Genomic DNA, 20659 nt, shown 5'->3' on the forward strand with positions numbered 1-20659 from the left:
TTGACTAATGACAATGATCTCCACTTGTAGTGCAATTCTGACACTACCTGAGTTAGGACAAAATTGACAGGTGAAGGACACAGTCCTCCCACACGAGTCTCCTCACTTCAGACGCCAGCCACAACCTGTACTTGTGACCAACTGGCTGCAAATTCAGGGGTTTCTGCCATGCACCCCAAGTTTAATAATTCACTAGAACAAGTCACAGGACTCGTGAAAGCACTGCATTAACAGTTACGGTTTTTATCAGGCTGAGTCTCTGAAGACACACATAGGGCCGTCTCTGGGAAGGTCCCAACACAGAGCTTCCATGACCCTAAGATGCGTGATTCTCCCAGCATGCGGGCATATGCGTGAGTCAGCTCAGGACACTGTGAAACATACTGTAGATGGGCAGATTATTAAACAACAGAAAGTTACTTCTCACAGTTCTAGAGGCTGGGAAGTCCAAGATCAGAATGCTAACATAGTCAGGGGCTGGTGAGGGTTCTCTTGCTGATGTGAAAACTGACACCTTATTACACGTGGCAGAATGAGAGATCCCTCCTGTGCCTCTTCTTCCAAGAACACTAATCCCATTCATGAAGATGGAAGCAAAGCCAGCACTTCCTCTTACCATCCTACCTCCAAATACCATTCTATTGAAAATTAGGGCTTCAACATGTGAATTTGGGGGGATTTAAATATTCAGTCCAGAGCAGTGTATATCACCAACCAGAGAGTTCAATTGAGTTTCAGTGTCCAGAGTTTTTAATTGATGTTTCTTTGTATAGCCATGATTGATCAAATCACTGGTCATATGATCGAAGTCCATTTCTAGTCCTCTTCCCCAGCTCTGTCACTCCCTGGGGTGAGTGACATCACAGGGCTCAAAGCCCCAACCCTCTAATCACATGGTTGGTCTTCCCAGTGTGACTCACTGTGTTACCTCTTTCACATAAAGTGTGATTCATGGACCCCATGAGTAACAGAGGTACTCCTATCACTTAGGAAATTAAAAGGATTTAGTTTTCCTCCCAGGAAACACTGAAAAGACCAGACAAATTCTTTATCCTACAATTCTACCTCACAGATTTGTGAGAATGAGATTTATGCATTTATCACATAGTAGGTACTCAATAAATGATAATTACTAGCCAGTACCACGTGATTGTTTATAAGTTGTTAAGGTCTTTGTAAAACACTATTACACATAAATGTATTGCATGTAAAAGGACATTTAATAAGGCATTTTGATGATGAAGTGATTAATCCATTGTCTTATAAAATCTCTTTTTACTAAGATCGTTATTTTCATGTAGAATTGGTACCAGACTCTCTTTTCAAAATAAAGCAGATCTTTTAGTTGTGAGAGAGAGGACTAAATGGAAAGAGGACAACATTATTAATGATCTTGCTGACACTAAGATACATTTTAATTTTTCATTTTTAATTCACAAAGTTCAAAGAAAATGGAATTATATATGGTCTTCTCACAGCCTTTGTACAATTTAATACACCTCCAAAAACTATCGCCTCCTTTATTTGAAAAAGCTTCTATCTGGCTGGGTGTGATGGTGCACACATGTAATCCCAGTGGCTCCTGTAGCTAGGCAGGAGGATCATGAGTTGAAAGCAAACCTCAGCAACTCAGCGAGGCCCTAAGCAACTCAGTGAGACCCTGTCTCCAAATACAAAGGGTCCGGTACCCCATTTGTTTGGTCCTTGGTACCAAAAAACTCCTACCTGAGCATACCATAATTCCATAATTTCAGGATTTTTAAAAGCTCCTAGTTCTGGCTTCTTCTTTGGGGGGGGGGGGGGCGTTACCAGGGATTGAACTCAGGGACACAACCACTGAGCCACATCCCCAGCCCTATTTTGTATTTTATTTAGAGGCAGGTCTCACTGAATTGCTTAGTGCCTCGCTTTTGCTGAGGCTGGCTTTGAACTTGTGATCCTCTTGCCTCAGCCTCATGAGCCTCTGGGATTACAGGCATGTGCCACCGCACCTGGCCCCGTTCTGGATTCTTAATTGAGGAAGTCCACAATCACATTCTTACCATTTTGAATGCTTACCTACATCACTGATGACTTTTGATGTTGTATAAATTTGTACTAATCATGCTTTTCCAGAGAAACTGAACTAATAGGGTATGGGGTGTGTGTGTGTGTGTGTGTGTGTGTGTGTGTGTGTGTGTGTATGTGTGTGTGTAAAGAGATGTATTTTGATCAGTTGCCTTTAACTTACCTTATGGAGGCTGGTGAAGGTAAAGTTTAATGGGGGAAGCAGCAGACTAGAGGCGTAGGAAAGAGTTGCAGTTTGAGTCCAAAGGCAGTCTACCAAGAACGAGGAAGAGCCAATGCAGCAGATGAAGTTCAAAGGCATTCTGCTGGAGAATTCCCTCTTGCTGGGGGAGGTCAACCTTTGTTCTAGTCAGGACTTCAACAGTTCAGGTGAGGCCCATGGCATCTAGGAGGGCAAACTGCTTTACTCAAAGTCCACCAATGAAAAACACTACCCCAAAATGCTCTTACAGAAACATCTAGAATAATGTCCAAGTATCCAAGTATCAGCCCAGCCATGTTGACATTAAAATCAACTATCACAAAATTGGTATCTCCAGTATATGCACTGAGATGATCTGGTTTGACCTGAATGGTTCTAATGCATAAGAAAAATGATTAGAAGGAAGTGCTCCATTGCACTGGTGATCCTGTTAAGATGTTGAAATTAAGATCATTTATGGCCTTTCCTGATCTGCTGGCTGCAGGGAGGGTCTAATTCTAAGAGCGAATGGGAGCCAGGGAAAGTGGCACATGCTTGTAATCCCAGACCCTTAGGAGGTGGAGGTAGGAGGATCGCAAATTCAAGGGCAGCCTTAGCAACTTAGTGAGACCCTGTCTCAAAATAAAAAATAAAAAGGGCTGGAGATGTAGCTCAGCAATAGGGCACTCCTGGGTTCAATCCCAGTACTTAAAAAAAAAAAAATTGGGCATACTGGGTAAACCTCAGCCAAAGACAACTAGGTGGAACCCAAGCAATACAGAGGTGTCATAGATGGATAGACATGTAACAAAACCCAGTTGGAAAGATTCCTCTAAAAGCTGAAGGAATAAAAACTCTGAGAACTGGGGTTTTGCCTATAACATTCACCAGACTTAAAAAGGAAAAGGGAAAGAAGAAAAAGGTGGAAGAGAAGGAGAAACTGTCAACAAGAGGTTTGTCACAACACAGAAAGAGACAGGTTCAGATCAAAAACGGATCTGCTTACTGCAGAAACGATGCTCAATTTATGAACTGGGTTTGCTAGACAAGCTGACTTTTATGTTCGCTAGTTCCCTAATTTGTTATGTGTACTTTTCCATTGCTTTTCAGGCACTGATGGGAAATGAGCTTTCAGTTACATTTTGTTAGATGAGAGAGCTTTGGTGAGCTCTATTTAAATTGGCCTCATAAATCATCTTCCTTGTGCCTTAATCATTTATTCTGCTCTTGCCTGGACTCTCTCCCACTTATCTCTGTTGGCACAGCGCTAACCATGACGGAACACAGTGTCCAGGATGATAGGACCCACGGTTTTTGCCTCTAGAGTCCTTCCTCACCCTCCTCCTTTCCAAGATCCTCACTGTAGAACGTCTTCTAGACACCACTTTGTATGCAGCTCTGCCCCCAGAGGAGACTCTGGGCCAAATCTTATCTAGGCACTTCTCCTGGGTATCTCTGTACTCGCCTACAAATGTGGCGAACTTCCGCAGGCAACAGTGACATACAGTGGTGTGCTCTTGAATCATGAAACTCCCACAGTGAGTGTCATGAAATTGGGGTTCTTGGAGGATCTGGGGCCTGCAATTTAGAGCTCATGGTGAGACAACTGTTAGGGAGGCCTCACGGTTACACTTGGACAAAATTGTGAAGCTGGCAGAATTTATCTTCAGGCCCACCATGTTTTGGGGAGCTCTTACAATGTCTCCAAGTTTTCAATGCCCACAGGCTCTACCTGAATGTTCTGGTCTCCCAGGGCTGCCCAACCTGGACAGCCAGCAAGATTCTGTGTCTAACTTTCCATGCTTATGTTTATTCAAATGTATGTTTAGTTAGCTCTTAACCAAAAATAAAAGGACAAAATAGTTGAGTGGACACTTCACTAAAGGAGAGATAGAAATGGCAAATAAGTACATGAAAAGATGATCAACATCACTAGCCATTAGGGAAATGCAAATTATATTCACAATGAACTGCCACTATGAATTCACTGGAATGGTTAATTAAAAAAAATTTTGTAGTAGTAGATGAACAACATGCCTTTATTTTATTTGTTTAGTTTTATGTGGTGCTAAGGGTTGAACCCAGTGCCTCACACATGCTAGGCAAGCACTCTGCCACTGAGCTACAGCCCCAGCCCCTGGAATGGTTAAAATTTAAAAGACAGATTGTACCAGGTGTTGGCAAGGATGTAAAACAAACGGAAACCTCATTCACTGGTGGTGGGAATACAGAATGGAATAGCGATATTGGAAAACAGTTTTGACAGTCTATTTATTTATTTTTGGTACTAGGGATTGAACCCAGGGGTGCTTTACCACTGAATTACATCCCAGCCCTTTTTAAAAAAATCTTTTTATTAGTTGTTGATGGACCTTTATTTTTTTACTTATTTATGTGCAGTGCTGAGAATTGAACTCAGTGCCTCACACATTCTAGGCAAGGGCTCTACCACTGAGCCACAACCCCAGGGTCTCACTAGGTTGCCTAGAGCTTCACTAAGTGGCTGAGGCTGGCCTTGAACTTGTGATTCTCCTGCCTCAAGCCTCTTGGGTTGCTGGAATTACAGGCATGTGCCACTGTGCCTGGCTTGACTGTCTCCTTAAAAGGTAAATATACATGTACCATATAACCCAGTTTTTACATTTTCCAGGTATTTATGCAAGAGAAATGAAAATATATCTCCATACAAAGACTTGTATATAAATGTTCACAGCAGCTTCATAGTCCTAAACTGTAAACAACCTGTATTAGTCTACTGATGCTGCCACAAGAAAATATCACAGACTCTGTAGCTTAACAGGTAGGAGTCTATTTTCTCACAGTTCTGGAGATCAGGAAGTCTAAGTTTCTGGCAGGGTTCCTGTTCTGGGCCTTTTCCCAGCTTGCAGAGGGCTGCTTCACATGGCCTGTCCTTTGAATGTGCTCTGGGAGAGAGAGAGAGACAGTCAGAGAGACAGAGAGAGAGAGAGAGAGACTTTATTTTGCAGATTCCACCAGGGCCCTCTTGGCATGCTCCTGCAGTCTTAGAAGATGGCACCAAGCTACTGAATGCGATTAGCTGCACCCAGGTCCCAGTCTGGTAAGGGGGGTCATCTTAGATCATCCTGCTCCAGTCAATCTACCGGCTGACTGCAGGCTCATGAGTGACTCCAGGTGAGAGCAGCAGAACTGCCCAGGTGAGCCCAGCCCCAGGTGCAGAGTCATAAGCAAATATATGGCTATTATTTTAAATGTCCAAGTTTTGGGGGTAGCTTATCATGCAGTGATAGATAATGACAATCTAAGGCAGTTCCCAGCACACTCCTAAGGCCTAAATCTAGTGTTTGCATTGCCTTGCTCTAATATTGGGCAAATTGCTGACCATTCACACCTTGGTTATTTCGCTCTTCAAATGTTGTCACATATTTCAGAAAGATGTGTTTGGAAAAATATATTTTTATAGGATGGTGTTATGGAGAGTTAAGTGAGAGTGAAGTTTGTCTGCCTATTTAGTAAATGGGTCTATTTCCACAGCTTTGGCTTATAAGCTTTCTCTGTGGAGGCTGTCCCGAAATAGACTTAACGTCAAGCTACTCTGGTTTTACTAGCAGACAGTCTTCAAACTCCTCCTTTTGCCTCTTCTCTCTTCAGGGAGTCCTTTTCCCTCCCTGTGTCCTTCCTGTCATCTTGGGGGCAGGAGACCTGGGACGATGTTGCAGCCTGTGTAGGCTTCGTCCTGTTCATTTAGGAGAGATTGCATTTTATTTCTATGTCTGGTTCCTAGTGGGTGGCAGATGGTCCCAGTCAAGAGCCAGGTCTGGCAGGGTGGCACACACCCCCAGCCCCATCTCCTCAAGAGGCTGAGGTGGGTTAATCACTTGAACCCAAGATTCAAGACCAGCCTGGGCAACACCGAAAGACCTTCATCTTGAAACAAACACAAGTCTGACAAGCAGAAAGGAATGTCACGAATCCCTAAGAGGAACCTGGAATGGCAGGTTGGTGTTCAACACCAGCACCTATTGGAAAGGTTCACATGGGCAAAATTAAGGGTAGAAACCTCCTGCCCTAGTCACACAGAACTCCGAGAGAGCTTTGGAGCAAAAACCATGTGTACAAGAAAAACACAGGTGAAACTTTAGAGACCAGGCCTTCAGAGGTATGGACACACATTGTAAGATCCGGGGCTTTGCTCTGGCCTAGTGCAGTGGTGTGGGGAGACTACCTCTTTCTATTTCCTATACCCCCTGATGTTTTCTCTGATGAAGAGTGTGCGGGGTGCAGAGCCCCCACATCCCATTCTACCAATTACTACTGTACAGGGTTGTTACAAGGCCTAAAGAAGACCTCCGTGTAATGTGCTCAGAACAAGAGTTGGGTATAGAGTGGCAGGTCAATAATTGCAGGCCATGTGTTCTCACAGGTGTAGCCAAGGATGGCACAGGGCCCTGCAAGCTGTCTTTTAATTCAGTTGTGGCCCCTTGGGCAGCAATGGCAGATTCTTTAGCTTTCCCTCTTTGAAGTGCTTGGGGTGAAAGAGGACTGGGGCTTCAGCATGACCTCTATTCACAGCACGACTCACTGCCCATGGCAGTGTTGTCCAAGGGTGTCGTGCCCCAGGTGTGAGCTGTCTCTGGCAGCCTATCTTAAAGCCAGTGACCAGGGACAGTGGAGGTGTCCTTCAGCCTTACTGTGGCTCTGTTTCAGCTTCAAGGTTAGCACAGAGACGTGTGGGAAGGATTTAGGCCTCTGACCAGAGGTAGTCCCCAGGCAGGAAAGAGGTCCAGCCTCATGGGGCAAAACTGGACTCAAGCTATTTGATAGGACAGTAAAAAGAAATGTGACTTTGCCTTGCATCCCTTGGCTGGAGTGAAGCAGCTCGTATGGTGATTTCTGAATTCCCTCTGCTGGACACGGTGGTTCTCAGAGTGTGTCCTGGACCAGCAGCATCAGCACTGCCTGTGCACTGGGAGGAAAGGTGGGATCCCAGGACCCACTTCAGAACCCCCAGTCAGAAGCTCTGGAGCCAGCCATCCCGGCCATAACAAGTCCTCAGCGTGGATCTGGGGAACGCTGGGGACCCACTGTGTGCAAAACCCTTGCCAAATGGTTGTCTGTCCAACCTTTGCTGAGCCCCTTGTGATGGGGAGCTTCCTTAAACACATCTGGCCCAAATCAAATTCCTTGTCATTTTTCTCTCACTGGTTCGGATTCTACCATTTAATTGAATCATTTAAATGACTTTGGTCATTTTAAAAAACCACCAAGTACCAACCAAATACCAGGAAGCTTATTTTGTTTATCTTATCATTAGTTTAAATTGGGATGTGCATTATTTTATGTTATTGGGATTCTATATCCCTACTGACATATGATTTGCATAATATATAGATCTTGCATATTCGTGGAAGCAAATACTTTGGGGGTTTCTGCATCTACATTCTTTGTTAAATAAGTATTACTTAGCAAAATATTTATATAGATTTTAGAAATTCTTATATTTAAAGAAAACAAATTGTAGTGTGAAAGGAGGCATAGAACAGTGGAGAGAACTCTGTTCTGGTAATAATAAGATTTAAAGTCTGGTTCTAGATCTGCTATTACTTAGTTCCATATTATTGATCTATTAGTTGGGATTCTAGGAGTCTTACTATAGGAGGCAACTTCTATGATATTAGGAATACATTTTTGGGCTGGGGAGATATCTCAGTTGGTAGAGTGCTCGTCTTGCAAGCATAAGGCCCTGAGTTCAATCCCTAGCACCACAAAAAAAAAAAAAAAAAAAAAAAAAAAAAAAAAGGAATACATTTTTGAGAGATCTGTGTTGACTAGAAAGAATACAAAATTGTCCACTAAGGACATTTCTAACAAAAGCTTGGGTCTATCTCTCTTTTTAAAATGGGGTCTTGCTCTGTTGCACAGGCTGATCCTGGGCTCCAGTGATCCTCCTGCCTCAGCCTCTCAAAATGTTGGGACTATAGGCATACTGCACCACACCTGGATTGGGTCTGTCTCTTTGAGTATCACTTGCATCCTGGTTTGGAATCTGGGTCTTCCCCCTCATGCCTCCCCCACCTTTGGAAGGGAGCATAGGTGGCTTGGCAGAAGAGAGAACAGGTGCAGAGACAGTTTACAGGGGCTTTGGAGAAATAACAGACTTGCTGTTCTGAAATAAGCTTCAGCCTTCAGTCAAATAACTTTTGTAGATTTCCACAAATAAAAGCCTTATGGTAGACAGAGATTCATTAAGGCATCTTAAAAGAGGAGCTAGGCTGGGGTGGAATTTTAGGTAGAGGACACAATGCAACTTTTCTCCTTTCCTTCTCTTTACTCATCCATGACCTTTCATCTGGAAAACAGAGGAGCAAGGTAAAGACTCATTGGTTAAAAACAACTGATTGACTAATTTAGTTCAAAAGATGTTCAGTTTTTGAGTGATGAGCAATGGAATGGCATCAGATTTAAAGGAACAACTGTGTCCAGGGACAGGGCTGCCCCTGTCTCAGCAGGGCACCTGCGGAGCTTGTCTATGTGGAACTGTGGTGGGATGACCCAGCTCCCACTGCCTTCTGTATTTGTATCTCAGATTGAAATTCAAATTCTCCAGAAAACAATTTCAACTGATCAGCTGAGGTCTTAGGTCCACTCTGTGGTCAGGGTAGCAGGGGTCCTGGGATTAACAGCCTTGCTGAATGGAATGGGGTGAGACGGTTCCCCCAGAGTATGTGTGTGAGGGGAATGGGTTTAGTGGCTGCTACCCAAAGGGAGAGACTGATGGGCAGAGGAACACCAAGGTGTCCCAGGCTCCAGAACTTTTCAGGGACAGCAATCAGTTGCCACCCAATTGCTCCCAGGGCACATTGGGGAGTTTCAGGAACTTTCACAGCCGGCTGGCCAGAAGGCTGCCACCAAGTGGCTAGTTTATGTCATGCAGGGTGAAACCAACTTTTTTGTACAAGCCTTGTAAATAGTTGGCAAAGATATTCATTTACTGAGTGACACAGCTCTTACTGGGGCTAAGGGAAGACTTCTGCTCTATATTAGTCTGAATTAAATGAATTAAGAAACTGATTACGAATCTTTTAATTACACGTAATTTATTTTTTAATCTTTAGGTAAGAGGATTGAACCCAGAGGTGCTTTAATGTAATGTAACCACTGAGTTACATTCCCAGTATGTTTTAGTTTTTGGTTTGAGACAGGGTCTGGATAAATTGCTTAGGGCCTCACTAAGTTGCTGAAGCTGGCCTCGAACTTGCAATCCTCCTGCCTCAGCCTCCTAAGTCACTGGGATTACAGGTGTGCACTATCACACCTGGCTAATTACATGTGATCGAAGCCCACCAGAGCTATCCTTGGTAATCAATGGCCCTTGTTGGGATATTGTTTCCAGCAGGGAGAAACAGATATTAACCAAGGCCTGAATGCCAGCGGACCTGTTTCCTGACTTTCTTCCTCTCTGAACCTCTGTGACATTTCTCTTCCTGCTGAAGTTTGATATTGTTTAATTTTCAGTCTGCCTTTTCAGAAAACAGTTCTCCATGCCACCAGGGTTTGGATGTCCCTTACTCAAGAGCCCAGAGTGAGAAAAGGTTCACTCCCATTCCAAACCTAGAGCAGGGACTCCAAGTGGCCCAGTTTGGGTCAGGGGTCTGAACCTGGTTCAATCAACCAAGAAGGTAAAAAAATGAGCTTGAGGAAGGGGACACCTCTGTTATGTGATTTTGGATATAGAGGCCATTCTTGGAAAAGAAGAGAGAAAGCTCAATTGGTGTCTCCTACAGAAGTCAAATAATAACAGGATTTGCTTACATTGGCAAAGTGCTTAAGAATACCAGATTTCCTTGCTTTCAAGGCAACAGTCCTATGAAGAAGACAAATCACGTATGAAGGTTCTTACTTTCAGATCTACTTTACTCTGCTGTGAAGTCTATTTCTAAAATTCCCATCTGTTTTGTTTGACTTTACATTTTTGAGGGAAGAGTCCATATCCTTTTTATCTTTGCATCTAGATACCCAATTCCTGACTCTGAACTCTTTGTACATGGTGGGTATCTAGTTGATGTTTCCTAAATTGAATTTCTGTTTTTCAGGAGAACATTAAGCTCCAGAGAGCTAAGTGGCTTGCTTCAGGAACACAGCCAGAGGGACAGGAACCTGATGGTGATATGCTGGCTTGCACTAGCTTTCCAGCTGAGAGACAAGGTCTCCAACAACTCAGAGAGATCATGCTTGGAGGCAGAGGGCCCAGGCTGACGTTAGGTGCCTGAAATCTGGTGGCCTGTAGGAAAGCAATTCCAGTCTTTCAAGAAGTGTCCTTGCTGTGGAGGTGGACGAGTATGTGCAGAAGGCAAGTTATTAAAACCTGTATTTCTGGGGGAGTAGACAGAGCTATCCTAGCTGCCTGACATTTGAGCTTTCTGGGAGAGAAAGGAGAAAGAAGCAGAGGTAGACACTGTCTTTGTGGGAAGCTTCCTGCTACACATCCTGAGGCAAAGATACTTGCAAGCTGGGGTGTATGGTCTCAGAATGAGGAGGAGAAGCAGGGAGCAAGCCAGAACAACATACTCAGACCCAGCTGAAGCTCAAAAGCTGCACAAATCACTCAGCCTGTGCAGGAAGAGTGGTGACAGGAGGCAGGTGTGCTGAGGATTATTAATAGGCACTAGAACATATATTAATTAAGGGCAGAATAGTCACAGCAAAGACTATCAGAGACCCCACAAAAGATATCCCAAGTATGTGAAGCAAGTATTCTGAACCCAGCTCACCCACTTTAATAGGTGTGTTAGTCAGCTTTCCATTGCTGTAACAAAATACCCGAGAAAATTTAAAAGGAGGAAAGATTTATTTTGGCTTACAGTTTCAGAGGTTTCAGTTCATGGTTGCTTGACTCCATTGCTTTGGGCCGGTGGTGGGCAGAATATTAAGGCAGGGAGCAAGTATGTAGAGGAGGAAAGCTGAAGGGGGGTTGGAAGGTAGGGAGGGAGAGAGAGATAGAGAGGTATCAGTGAGCCACTTTCTCCAACTAGACCCCAGTACCTCTCAAGTGCCATGGCAGGGGACCAAGCCTCAACACACGAGCTTTCGGGGAACATGTGGATATCCAAATCATCACCGTAGACAAAGAATTTAGACAGCCATAGGCAGACCTTTGGCTGGTGCCTGCCTACTCAGGTCGTGTTGCAATCCCGCTCCTGGGGTGCGGGCAGCAAAAGAGGGCACTATTCAGGAAGAAAGGAGAGAGGGAGGAAGAAAAGAAGGAGGGGTGAGAGGAAAGGAGAGAGCGAGGAAGGAGGGCGGAGAGGAAGGGAGGAGAGAGGGAGAAACACTAGATCGCTTACGTCAAAACCAAGCTCAGGCCACCGCTTCGAGGTTCCCCCTCTCCCTCCCACTTGCAGTCCCTCGTCTGAATGGGGAAGTCGTTTGTTCCCTTTAACTGTGACACAGCAGCTCCACTGGTTCACTCCCGAGGTGGAGGCACGGCAGTGGATCCTCGGCATCTAGGCTGCAAGGGGCGGGAAGGACGCTAACGTTCTGCCCACCACGCGAGGGTGGCGGGAGGGTGCGGGGCGTGCGGCGCAGAGACCCCCGCCCAGCGGAGCGCCGGGGGTGGAGCCCGGGGGCGGGGCCGCCGCAGGTGGGGGCGGAGCAAAGCGCAGGGGGTTTGCCGGTGTCTGCCTGGTGCGTGGGGGTAAAGGGGCGCCGACCATCTGCCTGTCGCCGGCCTCTACCCGACAGTGAATTTTGCGCGCTGCCGGCAGGTGTAAGACTTCCAGCGCCCAAATCCGGGGACTCTGATGAGAGGTGGCCGAGTCCAAATTCCGGCTTGTAACACAGTCAATCCAGTTACTTAATGGCTCTGCGCCCGGTTGCAAACGAAGGGCTTGTGAAAAATACCTAGCGTTAGGTTTTTGGTGAGGATTTAATGGGAAAGGCATGCGTAGTGCTCGGCACAGAGCCCGACAGCTGCTTCCCTGTCCCCAAAAGGTTATCTTTTGCTGTCGTTCCCCTTCCAACCCCAGCAAGTCCTTTCACAAAGACACCAGGAGGGACGTGAGAAAGTTGGGCTATTCTAACACAAAACCAATCCTCTCCAAGGAAACGGATTCTTGGTCCCTTTCCTGCTACGATAACTGAACATGACAAGTTAAGTAATTTATAAAGAATAATGGTTTGCTGGGCTTCTTAAGGCTGGGAAGTTCAAGATTGGCCCACCACATCTGGTGAGTCACCTGGTGGGGCCTCTGTAGAGTCCCAGAACAGCACAGGGCATCACATGCTGGAGAGAGCTTGCTTTTGTAACACGGCTGCTCCCTCAGTAATCCATTAATGCATGGATGGATTAATCCATTCAGTCACCTCCCAAAGGTCCCACCTCCAAATACCGTTAACTTGTGAGTTTGGGGATTAAGTTTCCAACTCATGAGTTCTGGGAAACAAATATTCAAACATGAGAAGATTCCAAGTGGGCCGAGCTTGGGAGTCAGAAGCAAGCGCCTTTGAGTAGGTGTGTGCTTCCCCTGCTTATTACTGTAGACCCTATTGAATAACCTCTCTGAGATTCACTTTCTGTGTTAGTAAACGTGATTAAAAAGAATATCTATCTCATAGGATTTTTTGAGGGCCCAAGGAGGTAATACAATTCCTTCTCCCTTTTTGGAGGGCTCACTATGTTCTTAGTGCTGCCCAGTTATTACCTTATTCCTTAAAACCACTTTAGGAGGTTCATGTTTCTCCCCACCATTCCTATTTTGCCCTTGAGAAAACTGAGACTTAACAGAAAGGTTAGGTAGATGGTCTAGACCACACAGCAAGTCATGGCAGAACTGGGATTGAAACCCAGGCAGTTTGGTTCCAGCATCTATGCTCCTAATCAGTACTCTAGCACCTGTCTGTAAAAGTGTTTTCCAAACTGTAAAACACAATTTGAATGTTGGCTGTTATTACAATCATTGGTACATTTGGTAGGTAGGTGACTTTGTCTTCGTATACATTGAGGGCATTGTGTCAGCACCTAACCTATGGCCTGCTACTCAATAAGCTCTCAGTGGCTCTGCCATCCCATAATAAAATAATAAAAAGACAGATCCCACAGTTATAAACAATTGCACCTGACCTGTGCCCAGAGAACAGGCAAACATCCTAAAGGTCTCACTAATGTCAGGAGACTCAGGTATTAGGTCTGAGCAAAAAATTAACAGCTTTCAACCAGGAGAGACAGAGCCATTTTAAAAAAAAATCTTCTTTGTGTAGAAATATTGAAAACCACATGCTAAATTAAAAAGCATTTTTTTTGTTTGAGTCTGAGTGTTTTCTAATCATTATTGAGCCCATAGTGATTTTATGGAGTTAATATCTCCAGTGACTCCTCTATTCAACAGTTCTTGGCTGAGCTCCAGACCTATGTAATCAACTGCCTACCTGACATCGCCCTGGGAGGTAGAACAATAACCTCCAACTTAGCACATCTAACATTAAGCTGCTGAGACTCTCCCCCACATCAACTTCTCCCCATTCTCCATTAATGGTGATGCTAGACTCTCAGTTGCTCAGGCCAAAAACCTTAGTATCACTCTCAATTCCTTTTTTTCTTTTGGCCCCTTTCAGATGGATCAGCAAAGCTGGTTGGTCTACCCTCAAAATATATTTAAAAAATCCTAGCCACCTTTCATCACGCCCCTCTGTCTCTGTCCTGGTCTACTCTGCTCATATTTCTTGGCAGGATTATCGAACAGCCTGTCTCAGTCCCTGTGGTTGCTTTCTGCAGTCCATTGTGAACCCGGTAGCTGAGGGATCCTGTTACAGTCTGACCACACCACTCCTCTGCTCAGAACTCCTCAATGGGCTGACTCAGTTAAAGCACAAGTCGAAGTCCTCCTTTGACCTGAAAGGCCCCATGTGAAATAGACCCCCATTACCCCTTGCAACTCTTACTACCCTTGAGTTTTTATCCTGGCTCTTTTTTTTCTGGAGCATTTTCCTGCTCCAGGGTCTTTGCACGGTTCTGCAAACTTTGCCGGCATGCCCTCCACCACCCACCCCAACCCCTGTCTGGTTCGCTCACTTCTTTCAGGTCTAACTCACCTCATTAAGGAGAACTTCTCTGGTCACTCTGCAATGTAACCCCTCCCAGCATTTCATATTTCCTTTCCCCATCTTTTTTCCTTCTCTGTATTTACCCCTTTCAAATGTTATATTTTGTATTTTACTTGTTTATGTTGTCTCTTTCCCACATTGCAACATGAGCTTTATGAAGGGATTTTCCCCTATTTTGTTCACTATTGTAACTCTAGTAATATTCTTTCTTTCTCCTTCCTTCTCTCCTTTCTTTTCTTCTCTCCTTCTCTTTATTTTCTTCTCTCTCTTTTTTTCTCTCCCTTTCTTTCTCTCTTTTCCCTCCCTCCCTTCCTTCCTTCCTTCCTTCTGATACCACCGTTTACTGGTGACGAGTTCTGCTCCTTCTAATGTTGAAGACTGAACACTAGAGAAGCACGCCAAGGCAAGCATATTAAGCAGGTTTTATTTAAAGGTAATAATACAGACTTCTCCCGGCAGGAAGAAGGGGGCCATGGCTGATGTTCTAAAGTCCCAAGAAGTGAGCACACCCTACATCTTTTATAGGTTAAATTCTCTTTTGTTCTCCAGTTCTCTCCTCCCTTATCTCTCCTTCCTGCCTACGTGACTAGGCCTGGTTTTGCATTAAGTGAGAAGCCATGGGCAGGGGGAGGGCCAAGGTGATTCAGGCAGGCAAGGGCCCAGGGGTCATTAATTAGCAGCTCCTTGTTTGCAGTCCTTGATAAAGGCAGGTAAATTTGGTAATCAATGGGCTCCGGAGATCCTTGACAGTCCATTCTTCCAGGGGCAGTCTCCAACTTCCAGAGGCAGATGACTTTATGGCCTCCATTTCCTCGATTTGGCCCGATCCCCTATTTCTACACTAACTACCTGTTCCCAATTCTGGCTTCACTTCCTTTCTTCTTTCTCTTTTTGAGGAATTGAAGCCAGGAGCACTCTACCACTGACCTACACCCCCAGCCCTTTTTATTATGAGACAGGTCTCACTGAATTGTGACACGGGCCTCAAACTTGAGATCCTCCTGCTTTAGCCTCTCAAGTTGCTGGGATTACAGGCATGCACTACCTCTCCTGACTAACTCCACTGATTTTCTACAAATAGTATTCATATGTAAAAATATTTGCTGAACAAATGAATGAGTAGAATAAAAAAAACAGGGACCCCCAAGTTAGCTATGGACCCTTCAGCAAGTTATTTATTCTGTCTAGGCTTTGTTTTTTGCTTGTGAGGTTGATTGCATTAGATAAGCTCTAAATTGAGGGGCAGATGTCCCTGAGTTAACCTGAAAAGCTGGGAGCAGTTGGTGAGAAAAGGCTTGAAGATTTTGGTTCAAGCTCCAGTAGTATCACTTGTGTAGGCCTCAGTTTCCACACTAACAAATTGAAAGGGTTCCGCACAGCAACCGCTAGGGTTACTTCCAGCACTTAAAATGAACTAGGAAAAAAAGGTGAACATACAGAGGCGCCATACCTCTCAGAACCACACGGTGGTGCATTTGTCTACCTTTGTCTCTAAGAGAATTTAGCTGTGCCAAGTCCTTTAGGAAAATACTGTGGCTACTGTAAAACAGTACTGTTCACAAACAATTGTGAGCACTGCTATCTATCAGATTTTATGGGTTGATTAAATAGCAAATAACAAAAATCCCTGAACTGATATTGTTTCAGATAAGAAGGCATGTATCTCAGAAACAAAACAGTGAGTTGAGGTTTGAGCTTAAGACTTTCTTACCAATATGATTTAATGCCCAAGGTTGAAAGGTTGAAGAATCAAAAGAGAAAGTCTTTTGTCAGTGTTAAGTGAACAGCACCACACTATGCTAAATTAGTCCACACATCTGTCTTCACCCAACCAAGAAGTTCCTTCCATGAGGTAGGAGGGTTAGGGAATGTATGGTGTGTTTGGATTCCAGAGCCTTTGTTTGCTTGGAAGAACTTTGAAAACACTGATAAAATAAAAAAAGACTGTGAGTTGTGCATGGCACCCAGGGAGCCTGCAATTAATAGTAGGTATTATTATTATCACTGTCATCTTCGGTCTGGGTTTTTTCTTTCCTCCACTATCTCTTCAGATAACAATAATGCTTTCAATTGAAATTAATTTCATTGGTTAAAAAATGATTTTGTAGTTCTATATTCCAATTACAGAAGTGTAACGTAGGTATTTTAACTATGTGGGAAATAAAAGTAAAACGAAGGCAAGAAAAATTGTCCATAATTTCCCACTTTGCTCAGACAGTTAAGATTTTGATGCTACACACACCTAAATTCACATTTGTGATCATATTGCATAAAGGTTTTTTCACTACTTTTTCATTTACTGTTATATTGTGCAAATTTCCACATCATTGAAAACTTTTGTAATCATCATGGATATTAACATACTGCTCTTTTTTGGTAGCCTTGCGTTTTTATTACTTTAATTGACAGAAATTTTATATATTAATACTATAACGTGATGTTTTGGATATGTATGCATTGTGAAATGGTTAAATCAAACTAATTATGTTTTATCTCCATAGTTTTTTTTTTCCCTTGGTGGTGAGAACACTTAAAATGTACTCTCAGCAGTTTTCAAGTTTACAATATACTGTTATTAATTATGTTCATCATGATATAAAATAAATCTCTTAGGTTTGTTCCTCTTTCCTAACTGAAATTTTATGTGGTTTGACCAACATCTCCCCAATTCCCCCAGTCTCCAGCCTCCCAACATTTTACTGTTTTGTGAGTTCTTATTTTAGATTCCCCATATAAGTGAGATTGTGTGGTATTTTTCTTTTTGAATCTAACATACTTTTCTAACTAGAAAATTTATACATTTTAATGGTAGGCAATACTAAACAGCGCAGGGCAAAGAAAATTGTACTTCTAATCCTTTCATCTAGATAGGAGTTGACTGCTCTTTGCATTTTGATGTATTTCTCTCAATAATGTTAATGCATGTAAATTCCACAAAATTAGGACTACATTACATGTATGGTACTTCCCCTTGATTTATCCCATTTATATTTAAAAAGTATTTTACATTTATAACATATATGATTTTTTCTTTTCACTTTATGTGATACTTTTCCCAGTCATTACACGTCCTTTCACAAACCCTAATTATACGAATAATCTCTTTAATGGAATCTCTCTCATTTGATTGACCTTTTGGGAGTCTTTGACTAAAAGGCTTAAATGAGGTCCTTGCAGACCTGCATGGTCATAAGCAGTGTAATTTCACAGACAGCTGTCCCAGGGGCATGCTCTGCCACCAGATTGGCTGAAGCAAAAATTCTGTGACCTCACTTCTTGATTAAAGGCCCTGACCATTGTTAAACTCGCTCTCTAGAGATGTGACATTCTAAAAGCCCCCACAATCTGTCCCTTTACTGAACAAGGCTTTCATGGGAGCCATGAAGGAGGGAGAAGAAAGGAGAGAAGCTTTCTCACCATTTTGATGCATCAAGCAGTGCTGATTCTCAGAAGACAGGAATTAAAATACTTCCAATTGCAATAAGCACATTTACAAATTAATTGAGCACTTACACATTAGGTACTGCCCGGAGACCCCTTGTTTCATCGAATCCTTGCAACAACTCATTTTACACACCCTTGATTTATGAATGATGAAAGGGAGAGGTGGAGCATCTCATCCAGAGTCATGCCTAGTTGTTCAGGAATCTGAACCTGAGTTTGTTTGGCTCCAAAATTTCTTTTCCATCGACCCCACTGCATGCTCTCTCAAACCATTCACTTAGAATTATATTTGGTGCAAATGGAATTTATGAATCAGGAACTAGGACTCTTTTCCTGAAATGTGAGAATGAGATGGGTGGGTTGACTTCTTTAGAAACGGTCTATGTCTGCTAGAGGAATTTTAGATCAAAGTACTGTTTTGTGAGTTCTTATTTTAGATTTTAAAAATTTCCCAACAGAACCAAGGGGAGGGTGATTTTCATTTATTAAGTCATATTTTAGGCTAAAATAATAATATTAAATAATAACTAGGTGCTAGATTCTGCCCCACTCACCTAACATATACCATGCCCCTTAATCATTCCAGGAGGCCAGAGAGATAGGTATTATTATCCCTAACTTCCCAGATGAGGGTTTTGGGGTATGGGGGAATTAACTTGTCTAACAGAACATACTAAGCATGGATTTAAATTAATCAGAATCCAAGGCCCCAAGATCATGTTCACCAGTCTACACTGCTTGTTAGCTTTCTCTCTCCCCCTCTCTCCCTCCTTCCTTCCTGCTTCTTTTTCTTTCTTCCTTTTACTTCCTTACTCCTTCCCTCCCTGTCCCTTATTTTTTGGGGGGGTTATCAGGATTGAACTCACAGGGGCACTCGACCACTGAGCCACATCCTCAACCTTTTATTTAGAGACAGGGTCTCACTGAGTTGCTTAGCACCTCGCTTTTGCTGAGACTGGCTTTAAACTCAACATCCTTCTGCCTCAGACTCCAGAGCTGCTGCGATTACAGGTGTGTGCCATGCCACCTGGCCCCTTTTCCTTTCTTCTTCTCCTTTCTTTTCCTTTTTCCTTCCTTCTTTCTTTTTTTAGGAGGAAAATACTAGGCTTAACTGCCAGTCCAGAGACCTCTGCAGATTTTTAGGGTGCCATTAAAGGGTTATGGGGGTGATTCAGCAAAGAAAGAAAGATGCTATTTACTGGGTGCCAAGCAGCATGCTTTTGTGTGCCTTGTCTCAGTTAATCCTATACACATCCATCAAAAGCAGGTTCTCTTATTATAGCTATTTCGAAATGAGGAAACCCGGGTTCGAATGGGTGCCTTGCACAAAGTCACATGTTTTTTAAAGGATAGAGCCAGGATGCACCATGACCTTCTGACCTAAGTCTACTGCCAGCTTGTGTCATTGATTGCCATCATTTTCTCCCTGCTATACTTTTCAGCGTGGAGAAAATGTTTCTTTTTTGGGGTAACATTTGCCAACCCCCTGCTCAAGAACCTAAGCAGGGTGAAATCTTGGTAATTCCACCTGGATTTCGAAGTCTCTTATTTAGTAAATCTGTCCTGTTACCACGTTGGTTTTATTTCCCCTGTTCACGTGCTCCTCTCCTCTGGCTGGAATTGCCATTGCTCCACCTTTAACATTAATTTCCATTCCCTTGCTTTCCAGTTGACAGACACGGCTCAATGCCCAACTTCACCGTGCTCCAGCTGTTCTCGTCCTCACTTGCAGCCCTGCTCAAAACCTTCCAGCCACAACCCTTTTTCTGCTCAATAAACCCAGACTTCCTAGGCTGGCGTTGGAGTCAGTCATCCAGTTGCAAATATGCGCTGAGAGTTAATGATGTGCCAGACACTCTCCAGGTGCCAGGAGAACCCTGAAGAACCCGACAGACCAGTCTCTGCCCTTAAGGTGAACACACTCGGTATTAAATAATTACAAATAATCAATTAAATAATTACTAGTATGAATCAAGTAATTACCAGGCCCTCTACAATCTGGTCTCAGCCTATCTTCTCACAGTTCTTTCTCACCCTTTTCGTGCCATCTGAATGGGTCCATCTTTCCAGGCTTTTCCACCCTGAGGCTGAGTCTATTCCCTCCTTCCTTTTCTGAACATAGGCTCTTTCCTGCTTCACCCAGAATCCCCCCAGGACCAGTTCTGGTTCTGCCTCTTCCAAGAAGCTCAGCCAGCCAATTTGAGACTGAAGAATCTTCTCTCGTTTGAATTCCTAGCACTTATCCATTCAACAAATATTTACTGAATGACTTGTTGGAATGTTTGATGAGTGACTCTTCATGAGATCCTAAACACATGCTAAGACATTAAAGATTTAAATGGCACAGGGAGTTAGAGTTCTCTTATTCATAGGGATTGAGGATTGTTCTCTTCTTCTCTTTGGGGGGAGGGGAATCCATGAAACTGTGTAGTGGAACATACAAAATTACAGATGAGCAAAGTGAAAATAAAAATTTATTCAGTTACTCATAATCCTACTAGAGACCCACTACTGACATTTTTCTTTCCAGTGTTTTCTATTGCTATTTCTCTCTGTGTGTACACCCAGTTTGTAAGACTCCTTCCCTCGACCCCGATTATAATTTTATCAAGAAATCCTTTTCCTTATGGACTTTTTAAAAACATAAAGTACCTTCACCCCGACTCCCTGACTTTCTTCTGCTTGGGTATGAAATGATTTTTGTCTTCAACAAAATCTAGAGCCAGGAGCAACGGCGCATGCTTGTAATCCCTAGCTATATCGGTGGTAGAGGACCCCTAGGTTCGATCCCTAGTATCAGGGGAGAAAAGGCGGTGGGCTAGCTTAGTGGAAGAGAGCTTGCCTAGCATGTTTGAGGCCCTGGATTCAATCCCCAGTACAACAAAAACA

The sequence above is a fragment of the Sciurus vulgaris genome (genome assembly GCF_902686455.1).
Source record: "Sciurus vulgaris genome assembly, chromosome: 2".
NCBI classification, from domain to species: Eukaryota; Metazoa; Chordata; class Mammalia; order Rodentia; family Sciuridae; genus Sciurus; species Sciurus vulgaris.